The sequence below is a fragment of the Chrysemys picta genome, chromosome 6 (assembly GCF_011386835.1).
Source record: "Chrysemys picta bellii isolate R12L10 chromosome 6, ASM1138683v2, whole genome shotgun sequence".
Classification (NCBI taxonomy): domain Eukaryota; kingdom Metazoa; phylum Chordata; order Testudines; family Emydidae; genus Chrysemys; species Chrysemys picta.
Window position 1 is genome coordinate 79,045,118 of NC_088796.1, and position 26,981 is coordinate 79,072,098.

General features: G+C 43.0%; 1 protein-coding gene and 1 long non-coding RNA gene across 3 annotated transcripts in view; one reads left to right on the plus strand and one right to left on the minus strand.

Moving 5' to 3' along the window:
* LOC135984350 (uncharacterized) overlaps positions 1 to 14,781 on the plus strand; it is a 60,665-nt gene extending 45,884 nt beyond the window's left edge. Inside the window, exon 2 of the long non-coding RNA XR_010602286.1 lies at positions 13,281 to 14,781. This is a non-coding gene — a long non-coding RNA (uncharacterized LOC135984350). The remainder of the gene's footprint in view (positions 1 to 13,280) is intronic.
* Positions 1 to 26,981, minus strand: part of MARCHF3 (membrane associated ring-CH-type finger 3) — a 148,839-nt gene that overhangs the window by 62,625 nt on the left and 59,233 nt on the right. The gene's annotated exons all lie outside the window — the stretch shown is intronic.

Sequence of the window (26,981 nt, forward strand, 5' to 3'; positions counted from 1 at the left end):
AACCGCTCCAGTGGCCATTGTAACAGATATGGCAAATTCCTGCAATCCCATTGGGAGATCTTACTGAGTTAAATTTATGTATCAGTGTGGGACATGGATTATATGTAATCCCATGGGGATGGTGACCTCCAGGAACTATGAACAGTGAGGGGAGTGATCAGGCAAATTCTCTCTGACTGTAACACCTCTGGAGAAGGACCACCACATGGAGAGGCTCGCATATACTAGTTCAAACTGGATTTTCCAGAGACCAACAAACAAAGAAAAGGACTCAGCTCAGATAAATAGCATGGGTTTAAAATGACTTGGGGCCTGCTTTCTAATCCAGCAAATGGACAGGACTATCTGGAGGGACAGGACTATCAAAGGGAGGCTCCAATCCTTCCTGAGAAGGATTTTGGCCTGTTTAGGCCCCATAAGACTGTTGGAAACTTTTAGCATCCATCTAGGAACTTTTATTGTTTTAAATACATTTTCTCTGTCATGCTTTTACCTTAAGAATAAATGTGCTTGCTTCTAAGGTAGTAACTTGTGACTGCTGGCAATTACAGCTATTCATAGCCTTTAGTGAGAAAACAGAGTAGATGCTGTTTAGGCCATCTGAGTTGCTGGGGTTATTTCAGTGTAGGCAGGGAACTGTGCCACCTGGAAAGACCCTAGTCATAAGGGAAAGAGACTCACGTCTCTACCCAAGAAAGGTGATGGCTGAGGAGCTGGGAACCTAAAGGAAGTGCCCTCTAAGGACCACAGAGGAATACAGATACAGTTGCCTGGAACTGTGACAGCCATCTCTGCCCTTCCCTCTCTCAGGAAGTCAGAGGGAGGGAGGGAGACAACTGCTCTTTGCCGCTGCTATTTTCCTAAACTGTCCCTTTTTCTAAAAGCCAGGCTTAGAATTAACACTTGAATATTGAGCTCTGTAAGGCCCTTCAGGCATCCACCCAACCTGTAGGGATTAATCACTTGGTTTAGCCCATTTCCCTAACCTCCTGGCAATTGCCAATCCTGTATGGATTGCTCGTAGGCCTATCTCACATTCTCCCAACCCAAAATCCTGTTGTACTGAATGTGTCAACTTTTAGATTAATATTTGTAGCCAAGACGGTTAGGAAAAAACTGTTCTGTTCTCAGAATCCAGCAGTACAGCAGAACAACAAAATCCGGATGCAAGTACTCAAAATGCCCAGGATTTCCTCACCTGATAGGCATTGGAAGATACAGTACAAAGAGATCCATTCCCCTGCAGGGATCAAATAATGGGCACTTTCTGCCTGCTCCTTTTACCTCGTGTGTGCCTGTTTCTCTGATGGTCAGTCATCTGAGACTCTCACTCCCACAGATCAGTGAAACAGCAGTCCGGAGAGAAAGCAACATCTTTCATGAGCTGAGGTGCCTGACTTGTGACACTGTGTAATGGTTAGATGACTCCAACAGTACTGTATTGGCACAGTTCACTCCTGCAGGCTACTTGGTAGATCACAAGCACAAAGAGAGCGAAGAGAAGTGGACTGATCATGTTGTTTGCCTCAGATATAGAAGAGCCCGCACCTTGAAAATGAACTCTGTCAAATTCATTCATCTGATGTGCAGTTCCATAGACAGAACCAATGTGGGACTCGTAGTGGTATGTAGGCTGTTAGCTTCCTATCATGAAGGAGGTTGGAGTATTTTAAAATAAGTTCCCAAAACACACACACACACACACACATACCACAACATTTTTAAAAATGTATTTTTTATTTTTTAAATGGAAAATTCTGAATGAAAACAAAATATTTTTTCTTTTTTCACACTTTTTCATTAGATGCAGAGCTGGTAAAATAATACTTAACCTACCCAAACCGCCTTCATCCAATGTCAGATCCAAGTTCCTCCCAATGCAAGGGGCCCCATCCTATTTCACTGAGAAGATTACCAAATCCAAGATTCTCTCATCCTCTCTGAGAGAACTGCACCTGAACAGAACATGGCAAGCATGCCACCCGTTTGGCCCTCTGAAAAAATCTGAGGGAAGTCTGTGCCACCCTATCTGAGGCTAAAGTGGTCATGGGGCCATCTTCAAAGCTCTTTAAAAATATGGGAGTCATCCAGTCTGAGAGCAGAAACAGTGCCATGTTTCTTAGCTGACCAATTACATAGGTCAACAGTGAGTTGGGGGAAATAGCTTGTGAACATTTCGTAAACTGAAATACGTTTGCAAAAGTAATTCATAGCATTATTTTGAAAAGTAACACAATGGTGAAAAGTTAGAGGAGGAAAGTGATATGTGGCACCAAGATAACTGCTATTGTGGCTGACTTCTATTGTGTACATACCTGACTAAGAGGCCTTCTTTTTGGTAGCAAAATTGGTGGATCCCTTAGAAGGGATCAGGAAATAATGGAGAAAGAAAAGGAATCAAAGACAGAAACCTAGACATATACATTTCACAAGACAAATGTTCTTAAATCAAGTATTTTTTTTACTCCCCTTTGGTAATATCAGTCATGATGATTAATCATTACTAACTGCTGTTCAGAGATCAACTGATTTTTAATAATCACATTTTTATAATTAATATAAATAATTATTTTCTATAGTTAGTTTTTTTTTCTTCAAAACAAATGTGCTTGGCATAGGTGCTGGATCCAGGGGTGCTGCTACACCCCCTGGCTTGAAGTGGTTTCCACTATATTCAGGGTTTACAGTTTGCTTCAATGGCTCTCAGGACCCCCACTATAAAATTGTTCCAGCACCCCTGGAGCTTGGGATCTTTGTGAAACAACCAGAATTATAATGACTTTTCAGATCAAAGTTACTTCTTGAATAACATGTCCCCAAATAATTTCTGATTATTTTCTCCTTATCAGGTACAGTGTTAAAATGACAACTTACAAGTAATTAGCGGTCATGTTAACAAGTCTTTTCAGTTACTGAATTCTGCTAACAAAAGCTCATAATTCCATTCAATGACATTGAATGGGAATTATTATCAGCTTTGCTTTTCTCCCCCAAAGCAAAAAGTCCCATTGATCCTGAGATACAGTACTCAGTTCAATGAGCTAACAATCATTCCAAAGAGTAAATGCCATTACATCTATGACACCTATAATGCTATACATACATATCTGCTCTATTCATGAGGCTGAGTTAGCCTGATTAGATGTCTCCAGCAATTATTTCAAAGTAGCTTTCTGTGATTTTTACACACACACACACACACACACACACACACACCTTGTTGACACAGGAAAGATTTTTGGTAGAACAAATGTGTAAATGTAACCTGATAAAGCTATAAAGGTACATCTCACCCTTCCGCCCATGTAGACATTAACTCTGGTACGAGTGGCTTCTTCCAGTTTAGTTTCATAAGAGAAAGGGTAAAAGCTAAACCAAAAAAGTCACTTTTCCCCTATAATAATGTACTCAAGGAGAGAGGGGATTTAAAACTGATAACTATATTTAGGGTGACCGGGCTACCTTGTCTGTTCTTTTTTTTTTTTTTTTTAAATTAGTAAAGAAAGAATGCATGGTTTCAAAACAATAGTTACTTTATTTCGAAGGGGGGGAGGGTGGTTGGCTTATATGGAATTAAAATTACAAAGGGGGCAGGTTTACATCAAGGAGAAACACACACAACTGTCACACCGAAGCCTGGTCAGTCATGAAACTGGTTTTCAAAGCCTCTCTGATGCTCAGCGCGCCTTGCTGTGCTCTTCTAATAACCCTGGTGTCTGGCTGCTCAAAATCGGACGCCAGGCGATTTGCCTCAACCTCCCACCCCGCCATAAACGTCTCTCCCTTACTTTGACACATATTATGGAGCACACGCAAGCACCAATAACAATGGGAATGTTGGTTGCGCTGAGGTCTGACCAACAGCGCCAGCGAGCTTTTACACGTCTAAAGGCACATTCTACCACCATTCTGCACTTGCTCAGCCTATAGTTGAACTGCTCCTTACTACTGTCCAGGCTTCATGAATGGATCCCCCGAGCTCGTCTCTGGGGAGCAGGAGAGCAGAGTTGCAGCGGAAGTGGTGGATGATGATGGTTAGCAGTCCTACTGCACCGTCTGCTGCGAAGGCAAGGAGCTGCTGCTGTGTAGCAATGCCAGCTGCTGCAGGTGCTTCTGTGTCGAATGTTTTGAGGTCCGGGTAGGGCAAGGTACCTCGGCCAAGGCAAAAGAGCAAGAGCCCTGGAGCTGTTACATGTGTCAACCACAGAAGTGCTATGGGGTGTTACAGCGCTGACCAGACTGGAATGTACGGCTGCAAGACTTCTTCACCAGCGACAAAGGACAGGAATATGATGCACCTAAAATCTAAAAAGGCCCGCACATTTCCCAGAGTAACTACTCTTGATAACAGAACGTCAATGATTGCATTGGCTACTTGTCCACAGCAGCCCCCACAGTAGACTTGCCCACAACAGCAGCAGTGACGGTGAGCTGAGTGGGCTCCATGCTTGCCATGGCATGGCGTCTGTACGGGTAACTCAGGAAAAGAGGCGTGAAACGATTGTCTGCCGTTGCTTTCATGGAGGGAGGGGCGACTGACGACATGTATCCAAAACCACCCGCGACAATGTTTTTGCCCCATCAGGCACTGGGAGCTTAGCCCAGAATTCCAATGGGCAGCAGAGACTGCAGGAACAGTGGGATAGCTACCCACAGTGCACCGCTCCATAAGTCGATGCTAGCCACGGTATTGAGGACTCACTCCGCTGACTTAATGCGCTTAGTGTGGACATATGCAATCAACTGTATAAAATCGATTTCTAAAAAACTACCTAATTTCGTAGTGTAGATATACCCAGTACAATATATGCAGAATGGCTTTTGAAATTCATCAAAAAGGGGATTTTCTTGCACATCATCCTTATCACAATCTTTGAACAAATTACAGCATTGGTTTCATGCCTGTAATTTTCAGAAGTACTTTCCAACTGGCGTATGAGAGAGAGAATTTGGTAGACCTATCTAATTTTAGCTCTCTTGCTCTCTATTATATGTTTGTGTATGTTCAGATTTGGTCTGACTTTTGAAGAGATGCAATTGTTGTTTGGCGGGACAAGGTACATCATTAATTATATGTATATTTAGAGAGTCACTATAAACGGGAGAAAAATAGAAAGGGCACTGAACTTCTGAAATCAGAAGGGTTGGGTTCTATTCCTAGATCTGCTACTCATCTTGTGTGGCCCTGGGCAGCTCACTTCACTTTTATGCCTCTGATTCTTCTTCCTCTGTCTATTTAGATTTCTTGCTCTGAAAGAGTTTATATTCTTAGTCTGGTGTCTCCTAGATGTTACTGTAATACAAATAATGAAGTAGCTGGGTTTTTTATGCATTTAATGGATGAGTTTTAGGATCAGCACATTTATTTTGTGCTGCGTTTACACATATACGGTGCTGAATTCTGCTACTGCTCTGGGATGGAACTTCCACTAAGGTAAATGGGAGTTCCATATGCAGACTGACTAGACATTTTCTTGCTATGCAGAAAAAATTACCATTTGTGTTCATTGGCGAGCTGCTGTAAATTAGCATCCTTTTAAAATCAGAAGATAGATAAGAGAAAGATGGGGAGGCATTTTTATGGAGCCAAATTGTCTTGTGCTTCATTTCCCCACAGAGCTCAACAATAAGTTGTAGTTTTCTCAGGAAAACCTCATTGTAGTTTTCTCAGGAAAACCTCCCAGAAAACACCATCCTAGCCACCATGGATGTAGAGGCTCTCTACACAAACATCTCACATACAGATGGAATACAAGCTGTCAGGAACAGTATCCCTGATGATGACACAGCACAACTTATTGCTGAGCTCTGTGACTTTATCCTCACGCACAATTATTTCAAATTTGGTGACAATATATACCTCCAGACCAGTGCCACCGCTATGGGCACCCGCATGGCCCCACAATATGCCAACATTTTTATGGCTGACCTGGAACAACGCTTCCTCAGCTCTCGTCCACTCATGCCCCTTCTCTACCTACGCTATATTGATGACCTCTTCATCATCTGGACCCATGGGAAGGAGACCCTGGAAGAATTCCACCATGCTTTCAACAGCTTCCACCCCACCATCAACCTCAGCCTGGACCAATCTACACGGGAGGTCCACTTCCTGGACACCACCGTACAAATAAGCGATGGCCACATTAACACCACCCTATACCGAAAACCCACCGACCGCTACGCCTACCTTCATGCCTCCAGCTTCCACCCCGGTCACACCACACGATCCATCGTCTACAGCCAAGCACTGAGGTACAATCGCATCTGCTCCAACCCCTCAGACAGAGACCAACACCTACAAGATCTTCACCAAGCATTCTCAAAACTACGATACCCACACAAGGAAATAAAGAAACAAATCAACAGAGCCAGACGTGTACCCAGAAGCCTCCTGCTACAAGACAGGCCCAGAAGAGAAACCAACAGAACTCCACTGGCCATCACCTACAGTCCTCAGCTTAAACCTCTCCAACGCATCATCAGTGATCTACAACCCATCCTGGACAATGATCCCTCACTTTCACAGACCTTGGGAGGCAGGCCAGTCCTCGCCCACAGACAACCTGCCAACCTCAAGCATATTCTCACCAGCAACCACGCACCGCACCATAACAACTCTAACTCAGGAACCAACCCATGCAACAAACCTCGATGCCAACTCTGCCCACATATCTACACCAGCAACACCATCACTGGACCTAACCAGATCAGCTACAACATCACCGGCTCATTCACCTGCACGTCCACCAATGTTATATATGCCATCATATGCCAGCAATGCCCCTCTGCTATGTACATTGGCCAAACTGGACAGTCACTACGCAAGAGGATAAATGGATACAAGTCAGATATCAGGAATGGCAATATACAAAAACCTGTAGGAGAACACTTCAACCTCCCTGGCCACACAATAGCAGATGTAAAGGTAGCCATCTTACAGCAAAAAAACTTCAGGACCAGACTCCAAAGAGAAACTGCTGAGCTCCAGTTCATTTGCAAATTTGATACCATCAGATCAGGATTAAACAAAGACTGTGAATGGCTATCCAACTACAGAAACAGTTTCTCCTCCCTTGGTGTTCACACCTCAACTGCTAGCAGAGCACCTCACCCTCCCTGATTGAACTAACCTTGTTATCTCCACACTGATATATACCTGCCTCTGGAGATTTCCATTACTTGCATCTGAAGAAGTGAGGTTCTTACCCACGAAAGCTTATGCTCCCAGTACTTCTGTTAGTCTCAAAGGTGCCACAGGACCCTCTGTTGCTTTTTACAGATTCAGACTAACATGGCTACCCCTCTGATAGGTGATAACCACTCTCCACTAAACTGCCCTCTTCCACCAGTAGGGAAAAAGCCATGAAAATAACACTGTCATCACCTTGAGTAGTGCCCCTCGGTGTAAAACATTCCCTCAGCTGTGTTTCCAACCAGTCACAGGCCCCTTCTGATGAGAGATCTGTGCTGTCATGGAGAGTTAGATATGAGAGAGAACCCATCCTCTGCCTTTCTGCTCCCACCACCTTTCTAGGCAACAGTCTAACACAGACAGTGTACACACCTCAAGTTCCGAGGGAATGCTCATGTCCTCCTATATCTGTGATAGCCTTTTGAGGCCATATTCTTGACTATTCTACATATGGGAGGGAGGACTAATTTTCCCACTCGTTTCTGCAGTATACTAAATAGGAAATGCTATCAGTTTATGGGCCCTAGCACAGTTTCCCCCCCCCCCCCCCCCCAAATAGGATATGATTTGGCTTTAATTCTAGAAAACAAAACAAAACATATTTTGGAGTCCTTGGATAAAAAATGCTACGTAAATACAATGCATTCTGTTTGGCTATTCCAACACATGCTTGTGATTTGAGAGTGTAGATACAAGAGTTAACTTATCTGAGTTACTTCTCCTATATTGCCTTCCTTTAGTACCTGGTGGGGAGTACTAGCTTTGCTCCCTCACTTGTTGATAAGAGTTGTAAGCTATTGTTGTTATTAATAAGCGCTATTTATGTTTAGAGGTGAAATCTGTCAGTGGCTTAAGCCATCACTACAGTGTGATGCCCACTAGGCAGTTTTTCTTTGACTTTTTTTATTCTTACAACCTCCTTTTTTAACAAAAATTTAGCCAGATGTATGTATTTATCAGGAGTAGTATTTGACCTGTTTACATATATCAGTATTTATTTTTGCTTTTCCACAAAGGCTGCAATTAACAGAAGTACTATTTTTATTTTTTAAATAATTGCATCCCAAAACACGTTACAATAAAAATACAATACAAAGTGCAAGACTTACATGATACCAAAGTCTATTTCAAGTTGAAGGGAATCTGGTAGCACAGCGTTACTTACTGCAGCTGGACTGACCCACCAGTATTTGAGGTGAATAACACCTAAAAAGTAACTGTTTTTTAGAGCCCCCATGGTTGAGAAATCAATGCGACTGTAAACCAGTAGGGTGACTGAGCAGAAACAAGACCCAGCAACAGGCAGTGTGATGCATTCAGCAGCAGAGAATTTTTTATAAAACACACACCAAGAAAGGTAACATAAGCTTTCCAGCCTGGCGATCAATCCAGCACTCAGAAGGTAGGCAGGGACCTCCACCTTCCCCAAGTATACATCTCATCCGGTCTCTCCAAGCAACTCTTCTTATAGCCCTCCCCATGTGCACAGATGTTTGAGGGGGGAAATGCAAGGTGACAGGCATTTGTTCCACTCATTTAAAATAGTCTGAGCTGATATTATATTCTGACATTACTACTGTAAATGGTCATCGCTGGCTCAATGGCCAAAACTAAGCTTCTCATTCCCTCCTGCATGTTCCGCCCTCCTTTTTTTCAGTCCTTGTAGACACCTCCACCTTCTTCCCTGTCACTCAGGCTCATAATCTGGGTGGTGTTCTGACTCTTTCCTTTCTCTGTGCAGTGAGACAGTCTCAATCTTGCTGCTGCTTCATACTCCATATCGCTAAGATCAGCCTCTCCACCCACCCAACTTAAGTTTCCATCCAAGCCCTCATCATCTTGTTGCATTTCAACAACTGCAACCTCCTCCACTCTGCACTTTAAAAAAAAAAGTGCCATTTTGCCCCACTTAGACCCATTCAAAACTCTGCCACAATGATTTTCATTCCTGGTTCGTTGCTTCTACTGCATCATCCCTTCTTTGCATACCTCTACTCAGTCCCCATTCTGTAATGCATCACACACAAACTATCTTTTTTTAACTTTTAAGACACTTCTGTGGCCTATCCTCACCCTTATCTCTTACATGGTATTCAGACATCAACCCCCATATCCACTCTGCCAATGATACCAGCCTTCATTGTCCATTCGCCAAAATTGTGCAGAAATGTTTGTGGGAATTTCCCATCCTGCTCATAAGGATTAGCTCCCTGTAAAAATGCACAGAATCACATTGTCTTTCTTCAGATCCCTCTTTACAATGCATTTCTGCCATGATACATAGAAAAAGCCTACAATAGGCATTTGGAGTAAACCTCTGCTCCACTGAAGTCAATGGGAGGTGTGCCATTGATTTCCATAGGACCGGGATTTCCCTGCCGGTGTTATGTGATCACTTATGCTGATCTGAATCAGCTCATTGTTATCTTTTGCTCCCCTGTTTATGTACTATAGTCTCTTGTCTCTAGTCTGCTTTAGATGGTAAAAGGAAGGGACTGTCTTGTTGTGTTATGTTTATATGGTACTTAGCACCCAAGTTTAGTTGCTTAAACTCTAATTTCAGAATTATTAGTATTATTTGTAGAGCGTCCAAGGCTATTGTGCTATGTACTAGCTCTCAACTAGATGAATCCAGTAAACTTTTCAGCATGGTAGCTGTGTTAGTCTGTATCAGTAAAAACAATGAGGAGTCCTTGTGGCACCAAGGACTCCTCGCTTTTACCAGTAAACTTTCTTTGTCTTCATTTGGTTGTCATACTATTTTGTGTCAAAATATTTAAAGCTTTTTAAAATCTGGTGTGCACATGTATTTACAATGTTGCAAAACTTATAAACCCCTTTTCAAGTTTATTAAACTCAAACTCTGCTGCAGGTTGCATGTTCCAATCTTTGAGGCAGATACTGCATTTTTAATAAAACAAATTTGTATGGTGGGGGAGTGGCAAGATTGCCTACCACATCTCCATAAAAGGTAAGGCCTGCAATAAGAATTAAGCTAACACTTTGGCTGATCATGTAAGAGACTACATAAAATCCAGCTCTGTGTACCCTTGCTGTACTTAAACAGCGAAGAGTGCTTTAGAGATGGTTAAAACCAATAGCAAACACTTGTTTTTAATCAGTAAAATAATCCAGTGCCTCTTCAAAACCAGAGAACACCAACCTGGGTCTCCATATAGTGATAAGCGCCTCCCCAGGAATGCTGAGTACCTTTAAAAAGAGTTGAAGTCAGTGTGCCCAATCCTGCTGTCGTTGACATTAATAGAAGTTTTTACTTTGGTTTCTAAAGGGCAAATGTGGGGTAAGTAGGAGCAGAGAATGCTTGGGTCTTCCCAAAAAAGCACTCAGCACTGCTAGAGGATGGGCTCATATTGCCTAAGAAGGATTAGTTAATTTTCTTTACTTCTACAGTGACTTCTGCATGGTGACTCTGCCATGACTATTGCATAGTAAGCAATACAACACTGAGTGTTTCTGGAACCTTCGACAGAAGTTTGGACATTAGTTTTGGTGCAATTATGTTCGAGAGTGGTGGGGGGGAGGGGAGAGTCTGACTTCAGGGATAAATTCCTACTGCCAGGATAAAAATCTCAGCTGCATTGTCAACTTCAACTACGCTCTTCCTAAAGGTACTAAGATTACAGTAGAGAATTTTGCCCAGATTGTCTAAAAACCAGCACCAATTTGATCTCCATTAATGTGGAAACAGCACTTCCTCCTTCCCTCCCCCACACAAGCCACAGTGGCAGTGTTGCTCACAAACAGCCTGGCATACAGGAAGTCAGCATTTACTACATCAGTATTTCTACATTTGATAACAATAAAAGGGAACTTTATCATTTCTTCAGACACACATCCGCATGAATAAAAAGAACTGCATGTTCTCAAAATACAGTGAGGAACTAGTCATAGGGTTTCTAAGAAGCCTGACAAAGCTTAAATTTAATAAAACAAAAGACAGACATAAAATTTTCCATAATGGTTAATTCTTCAGCATCCAGGCTAACATTTCCAAAGGTGGATACCAAAAGCGAGGTATTTAAATAAAATACTTAACAAATGGCTCAATCATCAGAAGCGCTGAGTACCCACAGCTCTCTTCTCTCATTGGATTGTGCAACTGCTTTTCCAAGGACTCTTCGAATAATTTGTCTCCTGAGAAATTAAAATGACAGTAACTGCTGTACGTGTGCATCGTTTCTAAGTTCTCAGCCCAAGATGTCTACATGAGACAGAATTACAAGATAAATCCCTTGGTGAGAATGTAACCATATTGAAACAATCATGAAGGAGGAAGCCAAAGAGATTTGCCATAGACCTGACTTTACATGCTGACCCTTTGAAGAGCCTCCTAACTAGTTTGCCCCAGGTAATCACACTCTGGTAAAAAAAAGTTGCTGAGATACAGGTTTACACTGGTGCAGTCAATGCAGCAAAGATGCTCCACATTGAGACTTCCATCTCTCTTCTGGTCTGGTTCAGGTGAAGAAATCCCCCTTGGATAGGGGGAGAGAGAGGACTTTTCTTGGAAAAGGCCAAGAGCTGACTTGATCAAGGTCTAAAGGTGCCTACACAGGAAGAAGCAATCTGATTTTAGTGGGCCCCTAGAAAATAATGTCCTAACAAATCCAATGGCTGGAAGCTGAAGATAGAAAAACTAAAATTAGAAATCAGATGCATATTTTTAACAGTGAAGGTAGCTCACCCTTGGAACAGATTTCCAAGGGATGTGTTAGATTATCTATCACTTGAAGTTTTTAAATGAAGATGAGATTGCTTTCTAAAAAGATCTGCTCTAGTTCAATCACAAGTTACTGGCCTTGAAATTGTTCATTTATGTAGCAGGGAAAAATAATTCCCTCCATTGCAGGAATTACTAGGTGAAATTCTATGGCCTCTTTTTTGCAGTCAGTTAAACTAGCTGATCAGTGTAATTCCTTTTGGCTTAAAATATCTGAACTTTCCAGTGAAAACAAAACTTTGAGCGGACTAAACCAGTACATTTGGCACTAGATTTCAGCACAGATTACTCACAACATGGAAAAGTGAAACATCAATCATTTTCCAGAAAAATGTTTTGGTAAAGATGCTCTGGAAAAATGTGTGAAAGAAACAGACTGTGAGGTCAGCAATTCAGGAACAAGATTTCAAATCTCAGTGCTGAATGTTTTATTGTGACTTGACCTAGTAATAGAATAGCAGATACAAGAAAAGGGTTTGTTACCCTAACCCTTTTTAAACTGATAAAATATTTAAGGACAAACCCTAGAGTTGGTGGTTTGCCTGGCTTGTTACCTGCTTAGTTATCTTTAGGATTTTATAACTGTATATACAAACACACAATACAAAATTAAAATCTGACTTTAAGGAAAACGGATATACAGCATGATTTTCTTTGTCCGAATTATATAAAAAAAGTTTCAATGCTAGAATTCAGAGTCCAACATAGTTCACTCAAATGTCAGACACACACATTTTGAATGTTCTCTTAACATCTTCTTTGTCAAACACATTCTGATTTACCAACAAAATCAGAGTAGCGCATAATATAGCGTTAGAGGGGATGGAGGCTATAATACAAGAACACTCAAGCATCCAGGCTATACTGGGAACATCTCAGGAAAAGTGCTGCACCCTACTTACATAACAAAAATAAAAACCATTTGCATGCAGCTGTATTTGCTATAAATGGCTTCTTTGAAAAACATGCAGGTGATCTACTTTGCACTTTCCAGAGAATTAGATTTTGTTTGCAATATAGTTTGCTGAGAGCCACACCTGGATAAAGGCCCTTTGGGGCACTGCTTTTTTAATCAGTGGGTTCCAAAGTGTATGGGCAAAGCTCTGAATAGTTAGACTTAATTTTGTGAAAAGCCAAAATACCAAATATCCAGTGGATTGTCTGAAAGAAAAAAAACCAACCCTAAATGAGTAGTAGTAGTAGGGGTGTGTGTATGTGTGTGGTTTTGTTTATATTAGAGCAGTGTGAAAACAAGGACCTGGTTACACACAAATTTTTGCACACAATTTCTCCATTTTGCTTTGTGTGATTTCACACTCCTGTTGTTTCACTCTTCCATTTTAGGGCTGTGGATATCTTTCATCACTAAACATGTTCAAGCACAAATAGGTGCTGCTTGTACAACTCCAAGTTGAAGTGAAATAACAGCCATCTTTGACTTTTCTCTCTTTGAGAGGAGATAACACTCAACCGGGGGACAGCAGTGGACTTTATCATCTGGTGAGAAGGAAGAAGACATCTGGTTTGGTTTGCTATATTCATCTGACCTTCTTGGGTGGATGGCAGGCCCCTCAGGAGTCTTTGAGGACATATCTCCTCCAGTCCTTCCACACAGGTCTGAGAAACGAGTCAAAGTGGCTGCTCTTGATCCTCCTCAACATAGAATAGGCTTAGCTACCATGGACTAGACTTAGCCTGTGTGGGGTCCTATAGAAATACCAGGTGACAAAAGACAATTCAAAATTGGAAAATGCACCTTGAAAAGTTGAATTTAAAATTGTTGCTGACATTCAAAAACACAAAATGTTTCATGTCCAAATTGTTTTTTCTGTGAATTCAGTTTAACGTGTTTCTAGACAAACTCCGTGAACTAAAAATCTAGGATAGTGAGGCTTTTTCCAGAACCTTGAGTGCATATGTGACAAGCACAGTGCTTTAAAAGGATGCCTTTGCTGCTGTACAGACTTGGAAAATCAATGCTGTTTGTGACCCTAAGAGCATCCTTATGCCAGAATATAAGGGGCTCCCTAATATCTTAGTAATGACTGTCAGTTGGCCTGACCACTCAGTGCACCCCAACTCACTACTGTTATAATCAGTATCTAAAAGGTGTCATGTAATGTGTCATTGGAAAACTAGTAACTCACTTGATCATTCGTATTTCTGCATGATGTATGTATGGTCAACCCACAAACAATTATGCAGATGTGCCGAAATGATAACTAACGTGTATTTTAGGTATGTCAGGGGGAGTTGATAAACAGGTTTTCGCCACACAAAGGAAAAAAGCCAACACCTCAAACCAGGTGTGACCAAATTCAAGTGGCTATTCATGTGTATTGGAGGTTGTAGGAAGAGCTAAAAATCACCAGTGGAGGAGACGACAGCAATGGAGTCTAAACCAGGGCAGCCTGGCCTCCATACCCAGCAGGGAAAAGGAACTTCATCGGAGGATACATTTCAAAGGCTTACAGGACGGGCGAACCCTAGGTTATCCTTCACCTGAGGAGACACAGAAAACTAACATCTTGGACTTCATGGGGATCCTAACTAAAAGATATTCAGCCAGGGCTGGAAAAGGAAGATTGGTAAGGAAACTATCTTGAACAAAGACTATAGCTTGTTCAGTTAGATTCTAGCCATTAGAAGGCATGCTTTTTACTTTTGTTTGTTTGTAACCCTTTCTATTTTTATCCTGTATACTTAAAACTCACTTAAAACCTCTTTTAGTTAAACAAACATATATTTAACAACATTATTTAAATTAAAAAGTAAAACAACCCAGTGTTTTGATGGAGTTGAAGTGATTGTTGATGCCAGCCAAGAAAGTATGCTCCTGCTTCTTCTTCTTTTTTTTTTTTTTTTAAGGAGCAGTGAATTTACTGTCTTCTGTGAATGTACAGTGATAGGGACTGTGCATTGCAGAGAGAACCCTGCGGAGCCCAGTGGCTGGAGTTAATGGATTGTTACCTGTTAGGCAAGGTTTAGGCTGGGAGAGCCTTGGGAAGGCAGATGTCAGGCTGATGTATCAGGGAGTTGTCACACAGCTGCAGCAACGTTCCCATTAGTAGAGGGAGGTGCATAGTGTCTTACAGGTCTGGGTATCGTTAGCAGCTTGTCACACACTGTAATGGAGATTTTAATCTGTGTGATGGCACAGGTTCTCACTTTAGCCAGGAAGGGGTTAAAAGAGCTCATCTAGGCACAATCAGCTCTAACCTAGCGCAACCTATGCGTATGTCTATACTGCAGTTGGGCATGAGCCTCCCAGCTGGGGTAGATGGGTGTGTGTAGGCTGGAACAAGAGCTGTACCAGGGGAAAGGATTGTGTCCAGACTAAGAAGGCATCTAGTCTGTGGAAAAAAAACTTATTGAAACAGCTCTGAGGGTGAGATTTTATCTGTATTCAGTTTTATTACTGTACTAGGTTTAGACTTGCATGTTTTATTTTGCTTGGTAATTCACTTTGTTTTGTCTGCTATTACTTGGAACCACTTAAAACCTACTTTCTGTATTTAATAAAATCACTTTTTACTTATTAATTAGCCCAGAGTATGTATTAATACCGGGGGGCAAACAGCTGTGCATACCTCTCTATCAGTGTTATAGAGGGCAAACAATTTATTAGTTTACCCCAGGGGTTGGCAACCTGCGGCACACGAGCCAATTTTTCCTGGCACGTGGCTGCCAGCCAGGGTCCCGGCCGCCAGCCCCGCTCAGCCCGCTTCTGGCTGAGTGAATGGAACCCCAGGCCAGCAGGAGGCTGAGCGGGGCCAGCGGCCGGGACCCGGGCCGAGACCCCAGACAGGCGGCAGGCGCATCCCCGGTTCCCCCCTCACCGCGCTCAGGTTCTGCGGCTCCCGGAAGTGTGAGCCGCCGGGGCGTGGGGCCATGAGCCTGCTCCGGGAGAGGTGGCGGCAGCGGCTCACACTCCCGGGAGCCGCAGAGCCTGAGCGCAGCAAGGGAGAAGCCGGGGGGCACACGGGGACCACTGCCCGCATGCATCTGCTGCAGGAGCCCCCCGGGGGGGGACACCGGGCTGCAGCCCGGGCAGGCGTGCCTCCTGGCTCCCCCCTCGTCGCGCTCGGGTTCTGCGGCTCCCGGGAGTATGAGCCGCCGCCCCTCCCAGAGCTCCCCCCTCCCGCTGCCTCAGCACTCTGCGGGGGAGGGGCTGTGTGCGCGGCAGCGTGTTTTGCCTCCACGTGGAGCCAGCGTCTGACCGGCATGGGCATGGTAAGGGGAGTCCTGGGGGGCAGTCAGGGAGCAGGGGGAGGGTTGGAAGGGTCAGGAGTTCTGGGGATCCTGTCAGAGGGCGGGGAGTAGTTGGATGGGGTGTGGGAGTCCTGGGGGTCTGACTGGGGGTGGGGGTGTGGATAAGGGTCAGAGCAGTCAGGGGACAGGTAGGAGGTAGGGTTCTAGGGGGGCAGTTAGGGTGGGGGGGCCTCAGGAGGGAGCAGTCAGGCGACAAGGATCGGGGGGTAGGGAGTCTCGAGGGGGGCAGTCAGGGGGTGGGAAGTGGGAGGGAGTGGATGGGGGTGGGGCTCTCCCCCCCGTCCTCTCTTTTGATTATTGAAATATGGTAACCCTAGGCGAGAGGGGAGCCGGGGGGCGCCTGGGGGCTGGCGCTCGCGTGCATCTGCTGCAGCCTGCAGGAGCCCCCCGGGGGGGGGGGGCGCACTGGGCCGCAGCCTGGGCAGGAGGGGCGGGGGGCATGGCTGCTCCCCGCTAGCGGCGTTGCCGCCTTTGCAGGGCTGCTGCCCCCCTGCACCGTGCCGGCTCCTCCATGGCTGGAGCTCGCTGCTGCCGCAAGCAGAACACTCTGGCTCTCTGGTGCCTCCAGAAGGCGGCTTCTCCCTGCTGAGCTGCTGCTGCAGCAGCCCAAGCCCAGCAAAGCCAGTGAGTGGACTCGGGACGGGGGCCACCGGGGTGGGGTGGGGAGGGCTCGCAGGGGCGCTGTGCACCCTCCAGGGGAGTTCAGGGGGCGGGGAGGGGGGAACCTGGTCTGGAGAGCAGCCCCTGGGCACGGCTGGCCCCTGGGCAGGCTGGCCCCTGGGGTCTATAAAGGCTTGTTGGGATTTGCCCCTCAATAAACCGATGTGCAGGGGGAGGGGGAGGTGGAAGTTTCGCCTAGGGCGCAAAATATCCTTGCACCGGCCCTGCCCCAGGGGGTGCGTACACCCCAGGTTAAGAACCACTGCACTAAACTGATAAGATCTGCATTTTAGTTTAATTTTAAATGAAGCTTCTTAAACATTTTAAAAAACTTGTTTACTTTATATACAACAATAGTTTATAGACTTATAGAGAGAGACCTTCTAAAAACGTTAAAATGTATTACCGGCACGCGAAACCTTAAATTAGAGTGAATAAATGAAGACTTGGCACACCACTTCTGAAAGGTTGCCAACCCCTGGTTTACCCTGTATAAGCTTTATACAGGGTAAAATGGATTTATTTGGGGTTTGGACCCCATTGGGAGTTGGGCATCTGAGTGTTAAAGTCAGGAACACTTCTTAAGTTGCTTTCAGTTAAGTCTACAGCTTTGGGGCATGTGGTTCAGACCCTGGGTCTGTGTTGGAGCAGACTGCCATGTCTGGCTCAACAAGACAGGGTGCTGGAGTCCCAAGATGGCAGGGAAAGCAGGGGCAGAAATAGTCTTGGCACATCAGTTGGCAGTTCCCAAAGGGGTTTCTGTGATCCAACCCGTCATACCCCCCTCCATACATGTAAGGTCCCTGCTAGTGCCATGCTGACTCCCAGCACAGCCACGGTAGGAGACAGAGAGGGAGGGGAGAAAGGGAGTGAGCTTTAGTGAGGCTTTGTGGCTCCCAGGGCAGCTGTCTGGAAACAGGATGGCGGCACAGTGCCAGGTGTGCTCTGCAATGGCAATGGAGCCTGAGAGGGCAAGGGGGTAGGGACCGCAAGACCAACCTCCACGTACCTGTCCTGCACCTGGGCATGAGTGGGTGGGGCTGGGCACCCCATGAAATCAGACCAGTACATAGTGCCCCCCCAAAGAAACAAGGAAACTCCCAACCACTCAGATTCTTGTGCCCGCCAACAACCTTCTCATGCCCCCCTCCCCCCATGGGGGTACATTGTTTGAAAACCCCTTTGCTAGAGCATAGGCCACAGCTGTTTGGTATTTACTCACATGCCTTACATCACTAATATTTCTCAATCTGGTCTTCCCACTTGACATTCTGAATTCTACAATTATTATAACTTGCAGCTCCTGTCCTACAAAGTCACTTCATACCCTTTCATGGTATGTCTCTACTTTTGCCATGAAAACTTTTAATGAGACTGCCAACCTTCTAATATTTTATATTTCACTTTCTACTTCTCAGCAAAAGTTTCTTTTCTCCCAAATAACTTGGTAGATAGTATGGCACTAGTGTTCTCCTTTACTTCATCCTTTTTCTATTCCTGAAAAGTTTTAAAAGGACATCTGCACAGACTCAATCGGTTGCTGTTCCTAAAACACAGCTACATGCTTAGTCTTTGACAATTACTGTCATTCAAAGCTAATCAAGATCAGATCTCAGTATGGATTTGATCTTTCTTAGCCTCAACCCACACTATAGCCTCTTGTGTAGCCTGTTAAGCTAGTGGAGTAAAAAAGCCAATAAAACCCCCAAAACATTTTCCCTCATCTTTTGGAGCATTTTTCAGACTGTTTTTAATACATAAAAAGCACCTCAAATGTTTTGTGAGGCATTTGCAATGACTATGTGAGCACATAATGAACAAAACTTTACTGCATGTAAACCTGTTCCCTCAAATGTCCTCAAACAGAACAAATTAGACAGCAGTCAATCATAGGTTGTGCCTCACTCTTCCAAATAACTCCGGCTTTTTAACCAAAGTCCAATTACTGCCCAAACTACTCTACCATCTGACTACTTCTAACTCATAGGTGTCTTGTTTAATAGTTCAACACACTTAGTTATGAGAAGCTACAAAAAAAATCTGAATAGAGTAACAAAAATAAGTATATTCTTCTGAGCGGGAGTGTAATTCCCTTCGAACCTAACACAAATCAACATGGGCCTCCAGAAATGGCTACACTTAATGTCTGTGCTGCAAGTATATGAGGTCAAGGAAACACAGAAGTAAACTATAATTAATAATTGCACAAGTGTTTCAATTGTTTCCCATCTGTGTAGATTTTTCCTCCTGCTGGTGGAAAACCATCCAAGTGTTTTCAGCTGCCCACCATGTTATCCTGGAGCCCCCCCACTTCAGTGTGCAAAGCCACCTTAACCCTCATAGCCATTAACACAGCAATTTTTCTTACCGCAGAAAAGGGTTAGATGTGAGACCTCCATTAAGACAACTGCTTTGTGGCATGGCTAGCAAGAGTCCTATTGAGAATAGAAAGACAACTGCAGCATTCTCCACCCCAGAGAATAAGTGCAGCCCTTACATTAAAGGACATAACTTTTTAATGTATTGTCTTTTCTAACCGGAACTAAACAGTGCCTGTCCTGTACAGCAGTTAAAATATCAAATCAGACCAAATTTATTACACAAACAGCTGTCCACTCTCTCCAACACCATAACAAGCCCAATTCGATGATAAAATCAAGTCATTCTAACTAAAGAGCAACTAACTAAAGAAATATCCCATATTACCTCAAAACTCCACGCTCTTCATGCCCTCACTCTTCCCAATTGCCCAGGAAAAAGCAGAGCCTGTTATTTTTGTTTAGTATTCTATACTGCAGCTGCAGCCAGAGTTCTCAGTTACAATCTGGGCCCATTGTGGTAGATGCTGTATGTCACAAAGGTGAATGTCTGAGGGCTATAACCATGAAAAAAGTATATAGTGTATTTAAATTGTATACTGCTCTTCACTGTGTTTGTTTTTTTAAAATCCCGAAGCCTTTCTAGGCAAGGCACTGTAAGCCACAACAAAGTGAATGGGAAAGACTTCTTTGCTACCTGGAGCTTATCCGCTATACAGGTTGGGCAAAAGTCAACATGGTTTCTGTAAAGAGAAATCATGTTTTACTAATCTATTAGAGTTCTTTGAAGGGGTCAACAACCATGTGGACAAGGGGGATCCAGTGGACATAGTGTACTTAGATTTCCAGAAAGCTTATGACAAGGTCCCTCAGCAAAGGCTCTTACGTAAATTAAGTTGTCATGGGATAAGAGGGAAGATCCTTTCATGGATTGAGAACTGGTTAAAAGACAGGGAACAAAGGGTAGGAATAGATGGTAAATTTTCAAAATGGAGAGGAGTAACTAGTGGTGTTCCCCAAGGGTCAGTCTTAGGACCAATCCTATTCAACTTATTCATAAATGATCTGGAGAAAGGGGTAAACGGTGAGGTGGCAAAGTTTGCAGATGATACTAAACTGCTCAAGAAAGACCAAGCAGACTGTGAAGAACTTCAAAAAGATCTCACAAAACTAAGCGATTGGGCAACAAAATGGCAAATGAAATTTAATGTGGATAAATGTAAAGTAATGCACATTGGAAAAAAAAATAACCTCAATTATACATACAATATGATGGGGGCTAATTTAGCTACAACTAATCAGGAAAGAGCTCTTGGAGTCATCGTGGATAGTTCTCTGAAGATGTCCACGCAATGTGTAGTGGCAGTCAAAAAAGCAAACAGGATGTTAGGAATCATTAAAAAAGGGATAGAGAATAAGACAGAGAATATCTTATTGCCCTTATATAAATCCATGGTACGCCCACATCTTGAATATTGCATACAGATGTGGTCTCCTCATCTCAAAAAAGATATACTGGCATTAGAAAAGGTTCAGAGAAGGGCAACTAAAATGATTAGGGGTTTGGAACGGGTCCCATATGAGGAGAGATTAAAGAGGCTAGGACTTTTCAGCTTGGAAAAGAGGAGACTAAGGGGGGATATGATAGAGGTATAGAAAATCATGAGTGGTTTGGAGAAAGTGAATAAGGAAAAGTTATTTACTTGTTCCCATAATACAAGAACTAGGGGCCACCAAATGAAATTAATGGGCAGCAGGTTTAAAACAAATAAAAGGAAGTTCTTCTTCACACAGAGCACAGTCAACCTGTGAAACTCCTTGCCTGAGGAGGTTGTGAAGGCTAGGACTATAACAGGGTTTAAACGAGAACTAGATCAATTCATGGAGGTTAAGTCCATTAATGGCTATTAGCCAGGATGGGAAGGAATGGTGTCCCTAGCCTCTGTTTGTCAGAGGGTGGAGATGGATGGCAGGAGAGAGATCACTTGATCATTACCTGTTAGGTTCACTCCCTCTGGGACACCTGGCATTAGTCACTGTTGGTAGACAGGATACTGGGCTGGATGGACCTTAGGTCTGACCCAATATGGCCATTCTTATAGTCTTATAGGTTTGTCTACATGAATTTCACTGGTTGGTAAGTTAATGTAGAAAATTAGTTTATGGATTGGAACTGCAGGCTTCACTTGCTTCCCCTTTCTTGCTTTAAATCTAGCAGCTGAGCCAGCACATATGCTGGTAACTTGTATGAAATATACAGCTGCATGACCTAGATTCTTGGACTAAACAATATTGCTTTTTTGTATGTAAGAGCATAAAGATCTGCTTAACTTATTCTCTCACGGGCCCAAGATTGACTTGGGCAGAGAATGCATCAGGAAGCTGGTTTCAGCTCCCTGACTTCGAGGACAGATCTGTGCTGGCCCCAATAAGACAGCAACTAAGGAAGTACTCTAACTTCTGACACTAGAAGAGACCACATGCCAGTGCAGGCTAGTGGTTCTGCCCTCCCACAATGTGTCCCCAGGCTCTGCCAGCTTTCCACCAATAGGCGAGAGTCCTGTGCCAGGGGAATTCCCTGTTGGCCATTTGCAGCCAGAGTCTTACACACACAAACATTCTTCAACAGCACATGAAAGGGAAAATAGTTAAAATAGTATAAAGTAATTACATGACAATGAGCATCAAAAAGGGACAGGATCTCAGTTAGAATCTGGTCCCAGTCTTCTGTACAACCTTAAAATGAGTTTCCATGTGACCTTTTCCCAAAGATAAATATGAAACTATAGATGTTAGAACACTGATCTCAGGTGCTCATTAATAGAAACCACAGCACCATGTCCCATCTTACAAGGTAGGCTGAGTTACTTGCTCGATGGGAGGCTCCCCCATCTCAGTGGCAAAGGAAGTGATGGTGGAAATTCAATCTATGGAACTCTTCTCTCTAAGTCACTACTGACCCAATACTCTCACATAGCCCTAGGAGGCAAGGTGCTGCCTGAGGTCTTGGCTACTAATGGACAAAGATCAGGGAATTTTTCATAAGAATAGGGGTGTGAACCCTGGTGTTGTGCCCAACCTTCAGTTTAGACAATTACTTTCACTTACCATAATCCCCCTGGAACTAAAACTGGATATAATATTCTTAATCATTTTCTATCCTAAACTGCTGAGTTCTGTTGCTGTGAGCTGCTAGACAGTTCTTGTGTTTCACTCAGTGATGGCCGAATTTCAACAACAGGCAATTCTAACACGGCATTTCGTAAAGACTTTGGGGGTTCTGTGGGTTGAAAAGGTGCTATATAAATGTCATAGTGCTAAGAAAACAGGCATCCTTCCTTTACTTTTAGTGGGTGCCTGTGCTATTCAGTTCTTTGAGAAAGAATGGCAGATCTCCAATACATTGTTGATACTGTTTGGCTTGCATCATGCATGAAGTTTTTCTTTTTCTGCTTGTAACAGGTCAATATTTAGTGACTGGCAACACCTAATTCAAAGGGGCAGTGAGAAAAGGAGTCAAACTGTTAGATCACTAATCAGCAGGTCAGGAACAGTGGAATGATATGGTGCCTTTCCTTTCCAGGGGGAAACATAGCTCTCACCATCAGGAGTATCTCACACAAACATTCTTCAACAGCACATAAAATGGAAAAATACTTAAAATAGTACAAACTATTTATATGACAATGATCAAGGTTTGAAAAAAGTTCCCAAATCCGCCATCCCTGAGAAGTAAATAAACTAACCAGAGTTAAAAATAATCTGTGCTGCCATGACCACAACACGATCTCCCCTCCACCCCCATCTTTAATTTAAAGGAATAAAATCATGGCCTATTTGTAGTATGCTGGATTTAACTGCAACAATGTAAATCAGCTTTCTATTTAATAGTTATTCTTTTAACTTACTTTCTTTCCCCTCCTGACTTCACTCCACTTTCCCTTTATGGTGTATCTTTCCCTGAGTTGTTTTCAGTGTACTTACTGTTTCCTTCTCCCTCTTTATTTTCATACATTTTGTTCTCTCCTTCCTCCACTCTCTTCTTTACTGTCTCTTTCAGTACCATAATTTTCTTTGCTAATATATTCCATCAATCTCTCTCTCTTCCTACTACCATCCTCACACCAACCTCTCCCTCTGACACAACACACGTACACTCCACGCACAAGGGTTTTGAAATTGTGACATCTAATAACCAGAAGACTTAAATATACTATCCAAAAACTGATAGAAAAGATGCTTACAAACTGACTGACAAGCTCTCAGGTGAGATGCCAAGTCTCCCTCCCACTCTCTAGCTACTGAGAAAGAGGAAGGTGCTGGGTTTTCAACCAGAGAGATATCAGTGGACTTCCATCCTATCAGCCTCCACTTAGGCTTCTGATCAAAAATTGATAAATTCCTTCTATCCAGCATACTACTCTGGCTGTTGAAAGAGAGCATTCTCTCTCTCTCGCTCGCTGTCCCAGCTTCAGACTCTTCTGGCTGCTATAAGAGTAGATGGACTGGTCTCCATTATTTCATCCTTCTCCAGGCCTCTATTTTTGACTCATCCTCCCCAGTGAATACTTCCAGTTCAGAGTGGTAGCCATGTTAGTCTGTATCCACAAAAACAACAAGGAGTCCGGTGGCACCTTAAAGACTAACAGATTTATTTGGGCATAAATTTTCGTGGGTAAAAAACCCATTTTGGGTTTATGTCCAAATAAATCTGTTAGTCTTTAAGGTGCCACTGGACTCCTTGTTGTTTTTGTGGATACAGACTAAGGAGTCCAGTGGCACCTTAAAGACTAACAGATTTATTTGGACATAAACCCAAAATGGGTTTTTTACCCACGAAAATTTATGCCCAAATAAATCTGTTAGTCTTTAAGGTGCCACTGGACTCCTCGTTACTTCCAGTCCCTGCCTCTTCTGCTGATCATAGCTTAGCTTAGTAGCAGCTTCATGCTGCTGCTGCTATTAGGCTAAGCGGTGATCAGAGGGAGCAGCAGAAACTGGAATGACCAGCTTCTTGTCTGTTTTACTGCTCCCCACATGACTCTGCATAGCAGCAGCATATATTTACAGGACTCGGTTGAGTTTTCACTATAATGCAGCTTGGAAAAGCTCTGAGCAGGAACAGTGGGCACTGGAGCTGTCTGCAGAATTAGGAAGACAATACCCTCTCTTCACAATTGGAAGTCTCTTTTTGAAACCACAAGGATTGGAAACCATTTTTAAAAAATGAAAGCTTAGATTCCACAGAACCTGAAGACGTACACTTGGGAAAACTTAATACTCTACAAATGAGTAGATTTTTGAAGCCTTGCCAATAACGAAAAAGTATTAAGACTTTCAGTAAATATATATACCTCCCATCTTCACAATCACTTCTTCCTAAATCTTGCAAGCCTAACCCCTTGGATACATATGCATGTCTAGGGATGGGGTTTAAAGGAAACCTGCAAATGAAAAGAAAAGGTGTTTGTGCACTTTTTGGGACTCATTTTCACATATTCAGAAAGCCTGAAAGGGTGTGGTTTGTTTGTTTGTTTTGATTTTATACACTACAAATATCAGACATTTTACTTCTCTATTTCTGCAGTAGGATTGGAGAACTAGCAGTAGTATAACACACACAAGACTGAAATCTAAGCAAGTGAGAGGGAAGGGAATTTTCGTCAGAAAGGCGAAAACAGTGCTTTTGGGTTTTGTCAATCCCTATTTCAATAAAACTTTTGATATTAAAAAAAAATTGGAGATGTGAGTGGAGTGCTCTCTTTGTGAAATACTCATTCCCCTGCCCACCAGCCAAGCAAGTAGGGGCTAAGATGACTCCCATTCTGAGTCTTGACTCCTCCAATGCACTCTCCAGCAAAAACAGGACAAGACTAGATTTCCTACTGTGAACAAAGAAGCAGAACTTTCATGATAAAATATTTCATGCTGCTTTTAAACATGCAGGAGGAAAAATGGGCTCAATACATTTCCCCCCGACTCCCGTTGTGCAGATAATTTTAAATACTATATTTGCATGTCAGGAGTACTTAACTTGTTAGCACATACTTAGAGTCCAATATCTCCAGCCAAGTTAGTTATAGTTCTGGATTTCCCATACTATTCTTTTTAAATGAATGGGGACCAGCACTTTATGGGAAATGAAGAACAATCCCATTGCTATGTCTGTTGCACAACTTTATTCTTTCTATATTTCTGTGCAGACCAATTCACTGAAACATCACATGGATCAGCCGAAGTTATTTTTTGTTTAGTATTTGTTTAGCCAATATATATATTTTCTTCTAGTGATGTAACAAAACAAAGGCATAGTGGTCTGAATCTTTGTGCATGTTTAGAGTTTGGTATGAACTACAGGATGTACTTTGTTTGAAATGTAATCTATACTTCAAATTTGTACTCCTCCGTCTCACTATGTTCCTGTTAATCTCCAGTGATTCTATTATCTCTTTCCGTTAACCTTAAAACAAAGCATGGAAATTCTATTACACTTTTTAGTGGTAGATTCTGTGTAATGAAATGGGCAGAGGTTACACAGGAGGTTATGTAGTCATTGTGCTAAAGAGCCTGGGATTTGCAGGTACTCTTAGGATGAGGCTGGTTCTTAGGTTTTGTTTTGTTTTAAAAGGACATTTTCAATCGGAATTTAAGTACACCTCTACCCCGATATAACGCGACTCGATATAACACGAATTTGAATATAACGCGGTAAAGCAGTGCTCCGGGTGGGCGGGGCTGCACACTCCAGCGGATCAAAGCAAGTTAGATATAACGCGGTTACACCTATAATGTGGTAAGATTTTTTGGCTCTCGAGGACAGCATTATATCGGGGTTGAGGTATATCTGGTTTACTGTGTGTTGACTTGCGCAAGTCAGTTATATCAATTTTCAGAAGTGACCTCTAATTTGAGTGCCTCCACTTTTCGGTGCCCACTCTGCTACATCTTCAGCCTGATAATGAGAGAAGCCAGACACCCACAGCTCTAAATGCGGTCAAAGGTTAGCTGTGGGATACTCAACACCTGAAATCAGAAACAGTGTTTCAAGCTGGGCACTATGATGGGGTGAATATACCCCACTCCATGCATGGGGAAGTGAGGGTCACAGCTTCCTGTCCTGATTGAAGCGGGGGGAGAGAAGGAGGAAGGAAGTTGCTGGGAAGTCTAATGGCGAGCAAGCCTAGCACTGTCAGGCCGAGATAAGCCTAGCACCTTTTCCCTTCTTGTATGAAGGGAAGGAAAACTTGGTGTATTTTGTCTTAGCCCTTAAAGGGACAGGGTTTTAAAGGTTTTGTTTTGTATGTTACTTGTAATAAATAACTGCGGTCAGCAAGGCCTTTTACATTTTGTTTCCCATGTCCAGGCAACTAGGCACCCAAAACTGGAGGTACCTAAAATCAAACACCACTTTTGAGCATTTTGATCTTCACCTTTCTATGCTTCATTTGATGTATCTGTAATTTGGTCTAATATGTAGCGCTCTCTCAGTGGGAGTCAGAGGCTTACATAATTTTTGGTTGTTATACAAATGTGAAGTGTTATTTCTTTTTGAATATGAAATGGATATGCCACTGATAGCTTTGATCAGCTATTACACTTTGTTCAAGATAAGACACTTACAAAAAGCCAAGAAAGAAAAGACTAGCTCAAACGCAGGTATAAAATATCTGCAAACTACCAAAAGGCTAGTCTTTCAAATGCTCAAATTAAATAAAGACAACTGGAGCTAATTTACATCCCTAACCTTGAAGAAAGCTTAAAGAGACAAATTAATCCAACTTGTTTAAAAGTGGCT